Here is a 16,513-nt window from a genome sequence, read left to right as displayed (position 1 = left end):
TGAGCAGTCATATTTTGAAAGAAACCTTCTTTTCTGATCAGTAGTTCTCAACGGTGAGCTTAAACTACTCAGTAAACCATGTTGTAAATAGATGTGCTGTCATCCAGGCTTTGTTGTCCCATTTATGGAGCACAGGCAGAGTAGATATAGCATAATTCTTAAGCGCCCTAGGGTTTTCAGATGGGCAAATGAGCATTGTTTTCAACTTACAGTCGCCTGCTACATTATCCCCTAACAAAAGATTCAGCCCTGGTGGTGCAGTAGTTAAGAACTCAGGTTGCTAATCAAGAGGTCAGCAGTTCAAATCCACCAGCCTCTCCTTTGAAACCCTATGGGACAGTCCTACTCTGTCCTGTAGGGTTGCTATGAGTCAGAACCGAGTCGACAGCAACAGTTTTGGAAACCCTGGTGGAATAGTGGTTAAGGGCTACCACTGCTAACCAAAAAAAAAAGGTCAGCAGTTTGAACCTACCAGGCACTCCTTGGAAACCCTATGGGACAGTTCTACTCTGTCCTATACGGTCACTATGAGTTGGAATCTACTGGATGGCATTGGGTTTGAAGCTTTGAAGCCAGGCACTGGCTTCTCTATAGCTATGAAAGGCTTAGATGGCATCTTCTTCCACTATAAGGTTGTTTTGTCTACATTGAAAACCTATTTAGCGACTTTTATCAATTATCTTAGCTAGGTCATCTGGAAAACTTGCTACAGCTTCTTCATTAGTATTACCATTTCACCTTGCACTTTGATGTTATAGAGATGGCTTCTATCCTTAAACTTCATGAACCAACCTCTGCCAGCTTCAAACTTTTCTTCTGCAGCTTCCTCACCTCTCTCAGCCTTCATAGAATTGAACAGAGTTAGGGCCTTTTTCTGGATTAGGCCTTGGCTTCAGAAAATGTTGTGGCTGGTTTGATCCTCTATCCAGATCACTAAAACTTTCTCCATAAAGCAATAAAGCTGCTTTACTTTCTTATCATTCTTGTGTTCACTAGAGTAGCACTTTTAATTTCCTTCAAGAGCTTTTCCTTTGCAATCACAGCTTGGCTAACTGTTTGGTGCAAGATGTCTAGCTTTAGGCCTATCTTAGCTTTTGACATGCTACCCTCCCTAAGCTTAATCATTTCTAGTTTTTGATTTAAAGTGAGAGACATGTGACTCTCCTTCCACTTGAACACCTAGAGGCCATTGTATAGGGTTATTCATTGGACTAATTTCAATACTGTTGTGTCTCAGGGAATAGGGAGGCCCAAGGAGAGGGAGAGAGATGGGTGAAGGGCCAGTTTGTGGAACAGTCAGAACACATACAATATTTATCAATTAAGTTTGATGTCTTATATGGGTGGGATTTGCGGAGACCCAAAACCAATTACAATAGTAGCATCAAAGATCACTTCTCACATCCCCAGAGCAGATATAATAATATGAAAAAGATAGAAATATTGCAAGAATTACCAAAATTTGACACAGAAACATGAGGTAAGCATACGTTATTGGAAAAATGACACCAATAGAGTTGCTTGATACCATAAACCTTCAATTTGTAAAAAATCCAATATCTGCCAAGTGCAATAAAGAGAAACACAATAAAATTAGGTATACCTGTAGATATTTCTATTGGACTATTTTAATTTACATGTCATTGCCATGACTATATTTTTCAAGTTATTTTCTTAGTGCTTACTCTGTGGATTGCAATTAACTTCTTAATTTATAATAATCTAACTCACATTAATGCCAAGTTAGTAGCCTATAGATCTTTGCTGTTATATAACTGATTTACTTCCTTCTTCATGTTATTATTCTAAGAAAATTATACCTTTAAATATTATATGATCCATAGTTTGTTATGATTCATACAGTCGAATGCCATTGTATAGTCAATAAAACACAGGTAAACATCCTTCTGGTATTCTCTGCTTTCAGCCGGGATCCATCTGACATCAGTGATGATATCCCTGGTTCCACATCCTCTTCCGAAACCGGCCTGAATTTCTGGCAGTTCCCTGTCGGTATACTGCTGCAGCCGGTTTTGAATGATCTTCAGCAAAATTTTGCTTTGCGTGTGATATTAATTCACCATACCTATTTAATCTGTATGCTGAACAAATAATCCGAGAAGCTGGACTATATGAAGAAGAATGGAGCATCAGGATTGGAGGAAGACTCATTAACAACCTGCATTATGAAGACGACACAGCCTTGCTTGCTGAAAGTGAAGAGGACTTGAAGCATTTACTATTGAAGATCAAAGACCACACCCTTCAGTATGGATTACACCTCAACATAAAGAAAACAAAAATCCTCACAACTGGACCAATGAGCAACATCATGACAAATGGAGAAAAGATTGAAATTGTCAAGGATTTCATTTTACTTGGATCCACAATCAACAGCCATGGAAGCAGCAGTCAAGAAATCAAAAGACGCATTGCATTGGGCAAATCTGCTGCAAAGGACCTCTTCAAAGTGTTGAAGAGCAAAGATGTCACCCTGAAGACTAAGGTGCACCTGACCCATGCCATGGTATTTCCAATCATATCATATGCATGTGAAAGCTGGACAATGAATAAGGAAGACCGAAGAAGAGCGGACGCCTTTGAATTGTGGTGTTGGCGAAGAATATTGAATATACCATGGACTACCAAAAGAACGAACAAATCTGTCTTGGAAGAAGTGCGGCCAGAATGCACCTTAGAGGCAAGGATGGTGAAGCTGCGTCTTACATATTTTGGGCATGTTGTCAGGAGGGATCTGTCCCTGGAGAAGGACATCATGCTTGGTAGAGTACAGGGTCAGCGGAAAAGAGGAAAACCCTCAACGAGGTGGATTGACACAGTGGCTGTAACCATGATCTCAAGCATATCAAGGATTGTAAGGATGGCACAGGACCGGGCAGTGTTTCGTTCTGTTGTGCATAGGATTGCTATGAGCTGGAACCCACTCGACAGCACCTAACAACAACAACATATTATATGAACATCAGTATATGAAGTTTCTTAATTACTGTGTAAAGATTTTTTTTTAATTCAGATATGAGGAGAAAGAGTTACAAAGAAATTATATATCTGAGTTTATTGTACTTGGAGTTTTTTGAGTTTCTAGGATTTGTAGATTAATGTTTTTCTTCAAATTTGGAAAGTTTTTGGCCATTATTTATTTAAATATTATTTTTGTCCCATTTTTCTCTCTCTTCTCTCTCTCAGGGCTCCCACTATATATACGTTAGTACTCTTGATGGTCTTCCATAGGTCTCTGTGAGTCTGTTCTTTTTTTTTTTTAATTCTGTTGCTAAGACCATTGCCACTGATTGTTTGCAACAAATGCTCCAGGGAAAAAGCAAGTTCTGAGGCAGGTAAAATAAACATCAGTTCTGTTCAATTCAAATAATCATAACTCTCTGGGAATGTGGCTTTTGGGTCAATTCAAACCTGTGTCCCTCCCCGCCAACTCCAGCAGCTGCTAGGCTACTGTTTTTTGTGACTACTGTAATTATGACATTGTAGATCGTCAAGGCAACCATGAAGCTGAGAATCATGGGATGGGAATAGGACATGTTAAAAGACCACAATGTCCACGATTATTGAAATTCAACCCTTTTTTTGATTCAACATTCTTCAGATTATTGAAAAGCTTTGGTTAATTTTTCAGAGTTTTGAAAAAGTTGACTTTGACAATTTTTTCCAGCTTCTCATTTCTTTATGGAGGAGCCAATTTTTGGAAGTTCTTATTCTGCCATTCCTGCTGACATCACTACACTGATCAATTTTTTTTTTTTTTTAATGATTTAGGTGGTGTCCAAATTTTGTCATGCTTTAGGGCCATCATTAGCAATATCAACTCTCAGTTTCTGATTCATTTAAAAGCGCTCAGTAAAGTGTTCTTGTTGTTGAATAGTTATATAAAGCAACATTTTTATGAAACCTCCTTTTAATCAAAGGAAAAAAGGAATATTTTAGTAACACTAAAAAGTAGAAGGCTAATGTCTTCTGTAGACATTGAAAGAATCACCATTCTTTAAAATAAAAACTCATTGTAATTATCCTTTTCATTATTGAAACCAGTGATTACAATAGTTTACATTCACATACACAGGAAATATTCAATTTGTGCTATTATTTTTTAGCAAACAGAAGCAATATAAACTTTCATCACTGGGTAAGAATTTTTAACATTGGTAATAACAAGCATATTATGAGCATTGTTACACTCAAACTGTTTTTCACAAAGATAATCTGGGGATTAAAAGTGGAAGATTAAGGCAGTTTAGTGATTTAATTTAAATGTATCTTTGATGGTATTATATCAAACGAACTGTTTACTCAGCACAGTACTAAAGTTATTTCTTGTTTCAGAGACAAAGAATTTACTCAGTTAAAACCTATAGTCTCAGATACAGTAAAAATAGAGGAAAAGCTCTTATTAGCCTATTTGTATGCTAAGACCAAAATGCATTTGGCTAATCAAAATGTCTAATTTTTCCCAATAAGTTCTGCTTTATGATTCATATTGATTCCTCTCAGGAGCAAAAAGGATTGGCAGCACCAGCTTAAGGAACTCCTCATGTTTATAACTACTTGACTTTAGGAGAGGGAAGGAGTGGCAGGGGTGGGTTAACCAACGAGCACGGCATACGCTGGCTTGCAATGATGGTGTATACCAGTTTGCATTGAAGAAGGTATACACGGACTTAACTGTTTTTACTTGCTAATCTGGGGTGAGCAATTTCACATGGGTTTCACCTCATCTTTGATGTGGTAGGGGACAGGTGAAATTTGCACACTGCAGATTAATGGGAAGGCACAACTGGGCCCGTGAGTACTTTGCTTATTGACTAATCCAGTCCTGGGTGAGAGATTGTGGAACAGAGGTAGGAGAAGGCTGTATAAAGGAAAGTGTACTGGTCCTAAATCAAAAGATTAGAATTTGGCTCCTAAAAAATTCCTAGCTCTGCTATAATAGGTATAGCACTACATGGTGAGTGAGAAGTCTTTTATTTATTTATTTTTAGGAAACCAGAGGTCTCAACTTTGAACCTTCAATACTAGTAATAAAATGGATATTATGAAAATGAGATGAACTAGTGAAAGAGAATGTTGAAGTACTGCATACCTTTATAAATGTTTTGGTCTAGCAACTTTGTGTTAGATTGAGTTTTCCCATCCTCTCAACCCTCAGGTGATTGTTACTTATTTCAATGTGCACACACAGGAAATTCTCATTACGATAAGAATTTAGGACATTAAGACACAAGTCTTCGTATGTCTTAGAGTATTTACATTGCAATACACATCTCAATACAGAAAGTCTTCTCTGTGCGGGACATGGCTGTGATAAAATATTTTGGATGCTGCGAGGGTAACTGGACTCTTCCGCAGAGAAGACAGGTGATGGTTTTTCACTGTAAAGAAAATATCCTCTTTCAGTGCCTTCAGTTGACTGTATGTAACTTGGTGGGAGAAAGAAGATGTTAGGAAAGATTGCAATAACTTAAGTTGCAACCTGCTGTGACGGATCTGACAGCGTGGAAGACTGTTAACCTGTTACCAGCAAATCTCTTTCTCATTGAACCCAGTACAATATAAACGGAAAGCAATAGGAAGAGGAGGGGAGGTGCGTTCTGGGTCATGGGTCACGCTAGGCTGGTACTATGACAGTTACTCACCTCCCAGCTCCTGTTAGAAGTTTCTTTTATTGCCTCTTTGAATTAATTAAACAAAATCAGGTTTGTTCAGAATGTGACTATAGAGAAGCATTTTAAAGTCTGGAACAGAGAAGATGGGCCAAACAAACATGTTATCTGTTCAACTTCAAAAGATTAATTAACAGAAAATTCTGATTGTAATTTCAAGTGATTAATTGAGAGAAACATCTGATGGTTTGAAGATGGAATTTGATAAAAATACATTCAGTTTTCAAAATTATTTTCTGAAGAAGAAACTTACATTTTAAGTTAAAAGGATAAAACTTAAGTTTATTTCAAATTTCAACTAGAGAACTAAATAATGTTGTTCTTAGGTGCCATTAAGTCATTTCCGACTCATAACAACAAAAGAGTGAAATGGTGCCCAGTTCTGCGCAATCCTTAGAATCCTTGTTATGTTTGAGCCCTTTGTGGCAGCCACTATTTCAACCCATCTTATCAAGGGCCTTCCTCTTTTTTGCTGACCCTCTACTTTACCAAGCATGATGTTCTCCATGGACTGGTCCCTCCTGATAACATGTCCAAAATACATGAAAGGAAGTCTCTCCCTCCTTGCTTCCAAGGGTCACTCTGGCTGTATTTCTTCCAAGACAGACTTGTTCTTCTTCTGGCAGTCCGTGGTATATTAAATATTCTTCACCAAACCCATAATTAAAAACATCAACTTTTCTTCAGTCTTCCTTACTCATTATCCAGCTTTTGCATGCATGTAAGGTGATGGAAAATATCATGGCTTAGATCCTCAAGATTACATTTTTGCTTTTTAACACTTCAGAGAGGTCTTTTGCAGCAGATTTGCCCAATGCAATATGTCTTTTGATTTCCTGACTTCTGCTTTCGTGAGTGTTGACTATGGATCCAAGTAAAATGAAATCCTTGACATCATCAATCTTTTCTTCGTGTATCACAATGTTGCTAATTGGTCAGTTGTGAGGATTTTTCTTTTCTTTGTGTTGAGGTATAATCCATACTGAAGGCTGTAGTCTTTGGTCTTCATCAGTAAGTGCTTCAAGTCTTCTTTGCTTTCAGCAAGCAAGGTTGTGTCATCTGCATATTCACAGGTTGTTGATGAGTCTTCCTGTAATCCTGAGGCGGCATTCCTCATATAGGCCAGCTTCTCGGATTATTCCCTCAGCGCACAGATTGAATAAGTATGGTGAAAGGATGCAACCTTGATGCACAGCTTTCTTTAGTTTAAACCATACAGTATCTCCTTGCTCTTGTCAAAAGATTGCCTGTTGGTCTATGAACAGTTCCCACATGAGTAAAATTAAGTGTTCTGGAATTTTCATTCTTTGCAATCTTATCCATAATTTGTTATGATCCACACAGTCGAACGGATTTGCATAGTCAATAAAACACAGGTAAACATTTTTCTAGTATGCTTTGCTTTCAGCCAAGATCCATCTGACATCCGTAATTTTGGGCAATTCCTGTGGATGTGCTGCTTTTGAATGCCCTTCAACAAAATTTTACTTGTGTGTGATATTAATGAAATTGCTTGATAATTTCTGCATTATGGATCCCCTTTCTTTTTTTTATTGTGTTTTAGACTAAGATTTACAGAGAAAATTAATTTCTCGTTAAACAATTTATATGAGGTTTTTTTTTTTTTTTGTGGCATTGTTGCCAACATCATGACGTGTCAGCACCCTCCCCTTCTCGACTTTGGATTCCTCATTACTAGCTTTCCCGTCTACTCCTGAGACTTCTCATCCTTGTCCCTGGGCTGGTGTGCCCATTTAGTCTAGTTTTGTTTTTGTGCCTGTCTAGTCTTTGGATGAAGGGTAAAACTCAGCAGTGACTTCAGTATTGAGTTAAAAAGGGGTATCCAGGGGTTATACTCTGGGTTTTCTCCAGTCTCTGTCAGACTAATAAGCCTGGTCTTTTTTCTTGAGTCAGAATTTTGTCCTACTCTGGAACCCTCTATGTGCTCCCTGTCAGAGTAGTTGGTGGTGGTATCTGAAAATCATGTAGCTATGCTAGACTCAATCTGGTGGAGGCTGTTGTAGTTGTGATCCATTAGTCCTCTGGACAAGTCATTCCCTTGTGTCTTTGGTTTTCTTCAATCTCCCTCGTTTCAGTCAGGGTGGGACCAGTGGAGTATCTTAGATGGCTGCTCAAAAGTTTTTAGGATTTCAAACACCACTCACCAAAGGTGGATAGAGAACATTTTTTTACAAACTATGTTATGCCAATTGAACTGGGTGTCCCCTGAGACCATAGTCCCCAGCCCTCAGCTGGGTAGTTCAGTCTCTCAGGGCCTTTGGGTATGTCTATGAACCTTCCATGACCTTGCCTTGTGGATCACCTTTCTTTGGAAGGGTAACAAATATGGATCTCTTCCAGTCAGTTGACCAAATAGCTGTCTTCCAAATTTCTTGGCATGGATGACTGAGTACTTCCAGCACTGCATCCCTTTGTTGGAACATCTCAATTGGTATCCCATCATCTCCTGGAGCCTTGTTTTCAGCAATAACTTCAGTCCAGCTTGGACTTCTTCTTTTAATACCATCAGTTAATGACCATAAGCTACCTCCTGAAATGGTTGAACATTGACCAATTCTTTTCAGAACTGCCCGTGCTTTGCTTCTATCTGCCTTTTTTTTGTTGTTGCACTTTAAGTGAAAGTTTACAAATCAAGTCAGTCTCTCATCCAAAAACTTATATACACCCTGCTTTTTTTACATACTCCTAGTTGCTCTCCTCCTAGTGAGACAGCACACTGTTCTCCACCCTGTATTCCCTGTGCCCATTCAGCTAGCTCCTGTCCCTCTCTGCCTCCTCATCTCCCCTCCAGACAGGAGCTGCCTACATAGTCTCTTGTGTCTACTTGAGTCAAGAAGTTCACTCCTCACCAGTGTCATTTCCTGTCTTATCATCCAGTCCAAACCCTGTCTGAAGAGTTGGCTTTGAGAATGGTTCCAGTCTTGGGCTAACAGAAGGACCAGGGACCATGACCTCTGGTCCTTCTAGTCTCTGTCAGATGATTAAGTCTGGTCTTTTTATGAGAATTTGAGGTCTGCATTCCACTGGTGTCCTACTCCATCGGGAATTCTCTGTTGTTTTCCCTGTCAGGGAAGTCATCAGTTGTAACTGGGCACCATCTGGTTCTTCCAGTCTCAGGCTAATGTCGTCTCTGGTTTATGTGGCCCTTTCTGTCTCTTGGGCTCATCATTACCTTGTGTCATTGGTGTTCTTCATTCTCCTTTGCTCAGGTTGGTTGAGACCAATTGATGCACCTTAGATGGCCACTTGCTAGCATTTAAGACCTCAGATGCTATTCACCAAATTGGAATGCAGAACATTTTCTTAATATAGTTTGTTATGCCAATTGACTTAGATGTCCCTGAAACCGTGGTCCTCAGACCCCCACCCCTGCTACTCTGGCTTTTGAAGTGTTTGGTTGTATTCAGAAAACTGCTTTTGGTTTAGTCCAGTTGTGCTGACCTCTCCTGAATTGTGTGTTGTCTTTCCCTTCGCCTAAAAGAGCTCTTGTCTATTATCTAATTAGTGAATACCCCCTCCCTCCCACCCCACCATCGTAACCATCAAAGAATATTTTCTTCTCTATGCAAACTATTTCTTGAGTTCTTATAATACTGGTTTATACTATTTCTCAAATTCTTATAACAGTGGTCTTATACAATATTTGTCCTTTTGCAACTGACTAATTTCACTCAGCATAACGACTTCCAGATTCCTCCATGTTATGAGATGTTTCACAGATTCATCATTGTTCTTAGTCATTGCGTAGTATTCCATTATGTGACTATACCATAATTGTTTATCCATTCATCCGTTCATGGGCATGTTGGTTGCTTCCATCTTTTGCGATTGTAAACAGTGCTTCAATGAACATTAGTATGCATGTATCTGTTCATGTGAAGGCCTGTATTTCTCTAGGATATATTCCAAGGAGTGGGACTGCTGGGTTGTATGATGGTTGTATTTCTAGCTTTTTAAGAAAGTACCAAATTGATTTCCAAAGTGGTTGTACCACTTCACATTCCCACCAGCAGTGTGTAAGCATTTATTATTTTGTGTTTTTTAGATTAATGCCAGCCTCGTTGAGGTGAGATCGTATCTCATTGTAGTTTTGATTTGCATTTCTCTACTGGCTAATGATGGCAAGCATTTCCTCATGTATCTGTTAGCTGCCTGAATGTCTTCTTTGGTGAAGTGCCTGTTTATATCCTTTACCCATTTTTTAATTGGGTTGCTTGTCTTTTTGTTTTTGAGTTTTTGTAGTATCATGTAGATTTTAGAGATCAGATACTGATTGTATCATAGCCAAATTTTTTTTCCCAGTCCGTAGGTAATCTTTTTACTCTTATGGGGAAATCTTTGGATGAACATAAGTGTTTGATTTTTAGGAGCTCCAATGAGGTCAACATATATACTTGCCATTTATGTTATTTAAAAAAGTTATTTGCAATTAAGAAGTTGCAGGTCTTGCAAAATTCTGTCCCACAATCTCTGGCATCGTTTCTATCACCAAGATCATATTTTCCAGCTACTCATCCTTCTTCTTTGTTTCCAATTTTCACATTAAAATAACCACTAATTATCAATGCATCCTGATTTCATGTTTGACCAATTTCAGACTCAGAAGTTGTTAAAAATTTCCAATTTCCTCATCTTTGGCATTGTGGGTTGGTGCATGAATTTGAATAATAGTTGTATTAATTGGTCTTCCTTGCAGGTGTATGGATATTATCCTATCACTGACAGAGTTGTACTTCAGCATAGATCTTTAAATTTTCTTTTTGATGACGAATGCAACATCATTCCTTCTCAATTTGTCATTCCTGGCACAATATACCATGTGATTGCCTGATTCAAAATGGCTAGTATCAGTCCATTTCAGCTCACCAATCTCCAGAATATTGATGTTTATGTATTCCATTTCATTTTTGACTACTTCAAATTTTCCTAGATTCTAACTTCATACATTCTATGAAGAACATGCTAAGCATTTCTCAAGCTGAAAGAACTGGGGAAAGAAATCAAGTATCAAGTTGCAATATTGAAGTATTCTGTGGGAAAAAAACTAAACAAAGCAGGAAGCGTCAAAAGAAGATGAAAGAATTACACAGAGTCACTGCACCAAAAAGAATTGCTTGACTTTCCACCGTTTCATCAGGTAACGTATGATCAAGAACCAATTGTACTGAAGGAAGAACCCGAGCTGTACTGAAGACGCTGATGAAAATCAAGGCTCGCTCACCTATGCCAAGACATTTGGAAGACAGTTAGCCGGGCAACCGAGTGGAAGTGACCAGTATTTGTACAACCCCAAAGAAAGGTGATAAAACCCAATGCAGAAACTATCAAACAATATCATTAATAACGCAGGGGAGTAAAATTTTGCTGAAGATTATTCAAAAGTGCCTGCAGCAGTACGTACACAGGGAACTGCCAGAAATTCAAGCTGGATTCAGAAGAGAATGTGGAACAAGGGATACCATAGCTGATGCTAGATGGATCCTGGCTGAAAGCACAGAATACCAGAAAGATGTTTTCCTGTGTTTTATTGACTATGCAAAGGCATTCGAATGTGTGGATCATAACAAATTATGGATAACATTGCAAAGATTGGGAATCCCAGAACACTTAATTGTGCTCATGAAAAACCTGTACATAGATCAAGGGGCAAGCATTCAAACAGAACAAGTGGATAATGCATGGTTTAAAGTCAAGAAAGGTGTGCCTCAGGGTTGTATAATTTCCATGCTTATCCAGCCTGTATGCTGAGCAAGTAATCCAAGAAGCCGGACTATTTTGAAGAAAAGCAAGGCATCAGGATTGAAGGAAGACTCATTAACAATCTGAGTTATGCAGATGACACAACCTTGCTTGCTGAAAGTAAAGAGGACCTGAAGCACTTACTGATGAAGATCAAAGACCGCAACCTTCAGTATCAATTACACTTCAACATAAAGAAAAGAAAAATTCACACGACTAGACCAATAAGCAACGTTATGATAAACAGAGAAAAGATTAAAGTTGTCAAGGATTTAATTTTACTTGGATCCACAATAAACACACATGGAAGGAGCAGTCAAAAGTCAAATGATGCATTGCATTGGACAAATCTGCTGCAAAAGACCTCTTTAAAGGGCTGAAAAAACAAAGATATCACTTTAGGGACTAAGATGCACCTGACCCAAGCCAGGGTGTTTTCAATCACCTCATATGGCTGTGAAAGCTGGGCAATGAATAACGAAGACCCATGAAGAGTTGATGCCTTGAATTATAGTGTTGGTGAAGAATATTGAATATACCATATACTACCAGAAGAATGAACAAACCTGTCTTAGAAGAAATACATTCAGAATGCTCATTAGAAGCAAGGATTGCAAGACTTCATCTCACATACTTAGGGCATGTTATCAGTAGAGAACGTTCCCTGGAGAAGGACATCATGCTTGGTAAGTTTGAGGGTCAGCAAGAAAGAAGAAGACCCCCAGTAGATAGGTTGACCAGTGATCTCAACAATGGGCTCAAGCATAAGAACAGGTGTGAGGATGGCACAGGACTTGGCTGTGTTTCCTTCTGTTGTAGGTGGAGTTGCTATGAGTTGGAAGAAATTGGTGGCACCTAACGACATCAATAGATTCCATGTCCCTATTATTAGTGGATGTTTGATGCTGTTTGTTCTCACTTTGAGTCATGCCACATCAGCTAATGAAGGTCCCAAAAGCTTGACTCCACCCATGTCTTTAAGGTTGACTCTACTTTGAAGAGGTAGCTCTTCCCCAGTGGTCTTTTCTACATCAATGTTCTGTTGCAATTCATAAGGTTTTCACTGGCTAATTTTTTCAGAGGTAGACTGCCAGGCCCTTCTTCCTAGTCTGTCTTAGTGTGGAAGCTCAGCTGAAACCTGTCCACCACCGGTGATCCTGCTGCTACTTGAGATACTGGTGACATAGCTTCCAGCATCATATAGCAACATGCAAGCCACCACAGTACAACAAACTGTCAGACTTGTGGGATTAAATAATGTAAAGCATTAGATTCATTAAAGTTGTTCTCTACCTTTAGTGAAGATCTTATAAACTCACATGTGAATGTGAATTTGTTTTACTTTTTAAAACTCTCAATATTAACTTCTGTAAACTTTCAACCTTAGAATTGAATTACTGCCTGTGTCAGGTTTGTTTTCTGTATTTTTCCTTCTTTTGTCTCCTGCTTCTGCCATTCATTCCTGTCTTCCATAAGTGCCAGGCAGTGTGCTTCCTCTGGAGAGGTAACCATGAGCAACAAAATATGATCCCTGATGCTGTGGAACTTACCACATAGTAGAGATCACAGATATGAATTGAATATATTATGAGATGAAAAGTTCAGCTATGACCACAGCTACCAAAGATAGGTGTAGTTGTTCTGCGAGAATGTTGACCTGAGCCTGTTGACAACAGCTGCTGGACATTACGATTCAACCCTGGCAATTAATGCAAAGACTAATATCACAGTCAGACCCTTTTCATAGCTAATGATGTTGCACTCTGATTTAATGCAAGTTACGAGGAGGTAAGAGATGAGTTTTTTGGTAATTTCTGTACCATATGTTTCATATAGGCCATCTATATTTAAACAAAGTAAATGTTTTCTTCTGACGGTGATATGTTGTGGGCCATCAAGTCAATTCTGGCTCATAGCGACCCTATAGGACAGAGTAGAACGCCCCATATGGTTTTCAAGGAGTGGGTGGTGGATTTCAACTGCCAACATTTTGGTTAGCAGCCCAAGCTCTTAACCACTTCGCCACCAGGGCTGTGATGGTAATTTTATGTATATATATATATATATATATATATATAAAATATATATATATATAGTTGTTGTTCTTGTTGGGTGCCATCAAGTCGGTTCCAACTCATAGAGACCCTATGCACAACAGAACGAAACACTGCCTGGTCCTGAGCCATCCTTACAATTGTTGTTATGCTTGAGCTCATTGTTGCAGCCCCCATGTCATATATATACATATGAATATGTATATATATATATGTATACACATATATATGGATATATATTGTATGTGTGTATATACATGTATATGTGTGTATATATACATATATATAACACAAATAAACATTTTCCTTTCATTTTGGCAATACTATTGCTCGTAAAATTTATTCACCATTATAGAGTGAAAGTGTCCTTAATATTATTTGCCATTTATTTTGTTTTGGGTTTTTTTTTTTATATGTATGAAGTACTGTTAAAAGAAAAACAATTCACAATTTTCTTTTAAAAATTGTGTTATGGGAATAATAATCGGTCCCTACTTTTCTTATTGTTAGAAGGAAGGTATAATTTCAGTTTTTCAACAGTGGTTCTTCACATGTAATTTATAAAATAACCAACCTTTAATAAATGATTCACTGTAAACTATCGGCATGGTTACTAGAACATGGTGATCTGTTTGCTGCACCAAGAACATGAGAGAATTAATCTTAGATTTTTTGAGATCTACCTGAATTCCATGCTATAAGTTTAAATTTGATAATTTTCAAAATTATTATTATATAGATGAACTTAGCTTAAAAAGTAATTGATAAGGGCATTTTCTTTAAGAGACAGAGAAAAATCACATAAAAATGTTCATATTGGAAAACGAGCCACAGTAGGAAATGACAGCAAGCTCTGTTAAAGCAATCGACTGCTAACCAAAAGATTGGCGGTTCAAAACCACCTGGGTTCCGTGGGAGAAAGATGTAGCAGTCAGCTTCCATAGAGATTTACAGCCTGGGAAACCCTATGGGAACGTTATGAGTTGGAATTGACTCGATAAGAGTGGGTCATTAAAACATACATTCTGTTTGCCTGAAATGCTAATTAAAATTGTAATCAAGAAATAAAAAGGTTTCTGTATATTCACAGCTATTTAAGTGATGTGCAATTTACGCAGATTCTCTTTCTTGTCATTGACTACCGAAGTACTCTTTATTTTTTTTTATTACTGCTACCTATTCATTAATGCATCTGCTAAAACAAGGCATGATGCTCATATTCTTTTTGTGTGATGTTTTTAACAATGGTGTAGCAGTATAAGGTGAGCTCTCAGCCTGGAAAAGCAACTTTTTTTCATTGTAGACTGTCTTACAAAAGACAAGCTGATTTCAAGGCATTTTCTTGATATTGAAATTAATATATATCACCTAAATACATTGTATTTGCCAGATTAGCCAATGTTTATATAATTAAAACACAACATATCGATGATGAAAAAATATTTCACACCTTTGGTAGGACAATTATCTAGTAGTTCTTCATAAAATTCTACTTAATAACAATATAATTGTTTTCCAAATTTTAATATTCCTTCTTCTCTGCTATAAAAAGTAAAAAAATATTTCTGGATATTGCTCTATTTCAGTCATTTCCAGTGTAGATTATGCTGAGGAGGTCGTAAACATCTAAGTGACATATTTTGTGTATAAACCTTTTTTTCTCAGAAAATACACAAGAGCACAAAATCACAAAGTTTTACATTTACTATTAGAGGGATGGTTGATATTTTTAAGATAATCCATAGATTTTTTAGAATTAGTGTATTCTAGGGTCAGAAATATAGATATAAACTAATCATAGCATGCTTATTCTTTGTCGTTTGAACATTCTTGCTGTATTATTTCTAAGGCTCTTCTGTGAATAAGTACTCACGTGCCCAAAAACATGGAGAAACCTGGGCCAGCTAAGAAGATATTCAAGATACGAGTTCATTATTTGAAAAAAAAAAAAAAATTGAGGCTCTCTAAAGTAGAACTGGCAGAAATATTTTGCCATAGACACGTAGGGTTGTTGGAGAATGGCAGATAGAGGCCCAGGGTTAAGGAGTTGAAGAGTTTAGGAAGCGGGTGGTGGGTGATTTAATTAAGACACCTGTTGTTTTAGTTGTTGTTAGGTTCCATGGGGTTGTACAATGGAACGACTGTGTACAACAGAAGGAAACACTGCCTGGTCCCACGCCATCCTTACAATCGTTGCTATGTTTGCATTCATTGGTTTCAGCCACCACGGATATTATAACTGACAGCTTTGTACTCCAGGATAGATCTCGAAATGTTCTTTTTGACAATGAACACAATGCCATTCCTCTTAAAGTTGTCATTTCCGGCATAGTAGACGTTATGATTGTCCAGTTCAAAGGGAATACCAGTCCATTTCAGCTCACTAATGCCTTTTTTCAGCAACATAATCAGCGACTGTACCCATGGTGTCACAGCGACTCTTAGTAACCCTATAAGACAGAGTAGAACTGCTTGACTTGGTTTACAAGGAGCAGCTGGTGGATTCAAACTGCTGGCCTTTGGGTTAACAGCTGAACTTTTAACCACTATAAGGTTGCTATGAGTCAGAATGGACTCAACGGCAATGCGTATACAAATTCAGTCAGAACTAAGTAGATGGCACCTAACAACACACATATATATATGGTATTCTCAGCATTTGTATGTATATACTTCCATACGGGAGGAATCTTTTTTTTTTTAATTAAAACACTTTTTGACTCCTGTTAGGGTGTCTTTCTCTATATTACATGTCAATATGTCATTGGAACGTAGAGACAGGCAGCTGAGAGAGTAACCCAGACTCGAATTCTGTTTTCTAGTGCTAACACTACTCATTTTTCCTGATGTTCAACTGTGGAAATAATACCATATTTGCATGTATAGATATTTTGATTTTATGTTGAAAGTTTTTCTTAAAAATGAAAGCAATAGAGCAATTCTTTACTGGTTCACATGAAAGCCATTTCCTGAAAACTTAGCCAGGTTTCTTCGCCTCTTGGTAAC

This window comes from Loxodonta africana, chromosome 21 (assembly GCF_030014295.1).
Source record: "Loxodonta africana isolate mLoxAfr1 chromosome 21, mLoxAfr1.hap2, whole genome shotgun sequence".
In the NCBI taxonomy this organism is placed as follows: domain Eukaryota; kingdom Metazoa; phylum Chordata; class Mammalia; order Proboscidea; family Elephantidae; genus Loxodonta; species Loxodonta africana.
Note: the sequence above shows the minus strand (reverse complement) of the source record.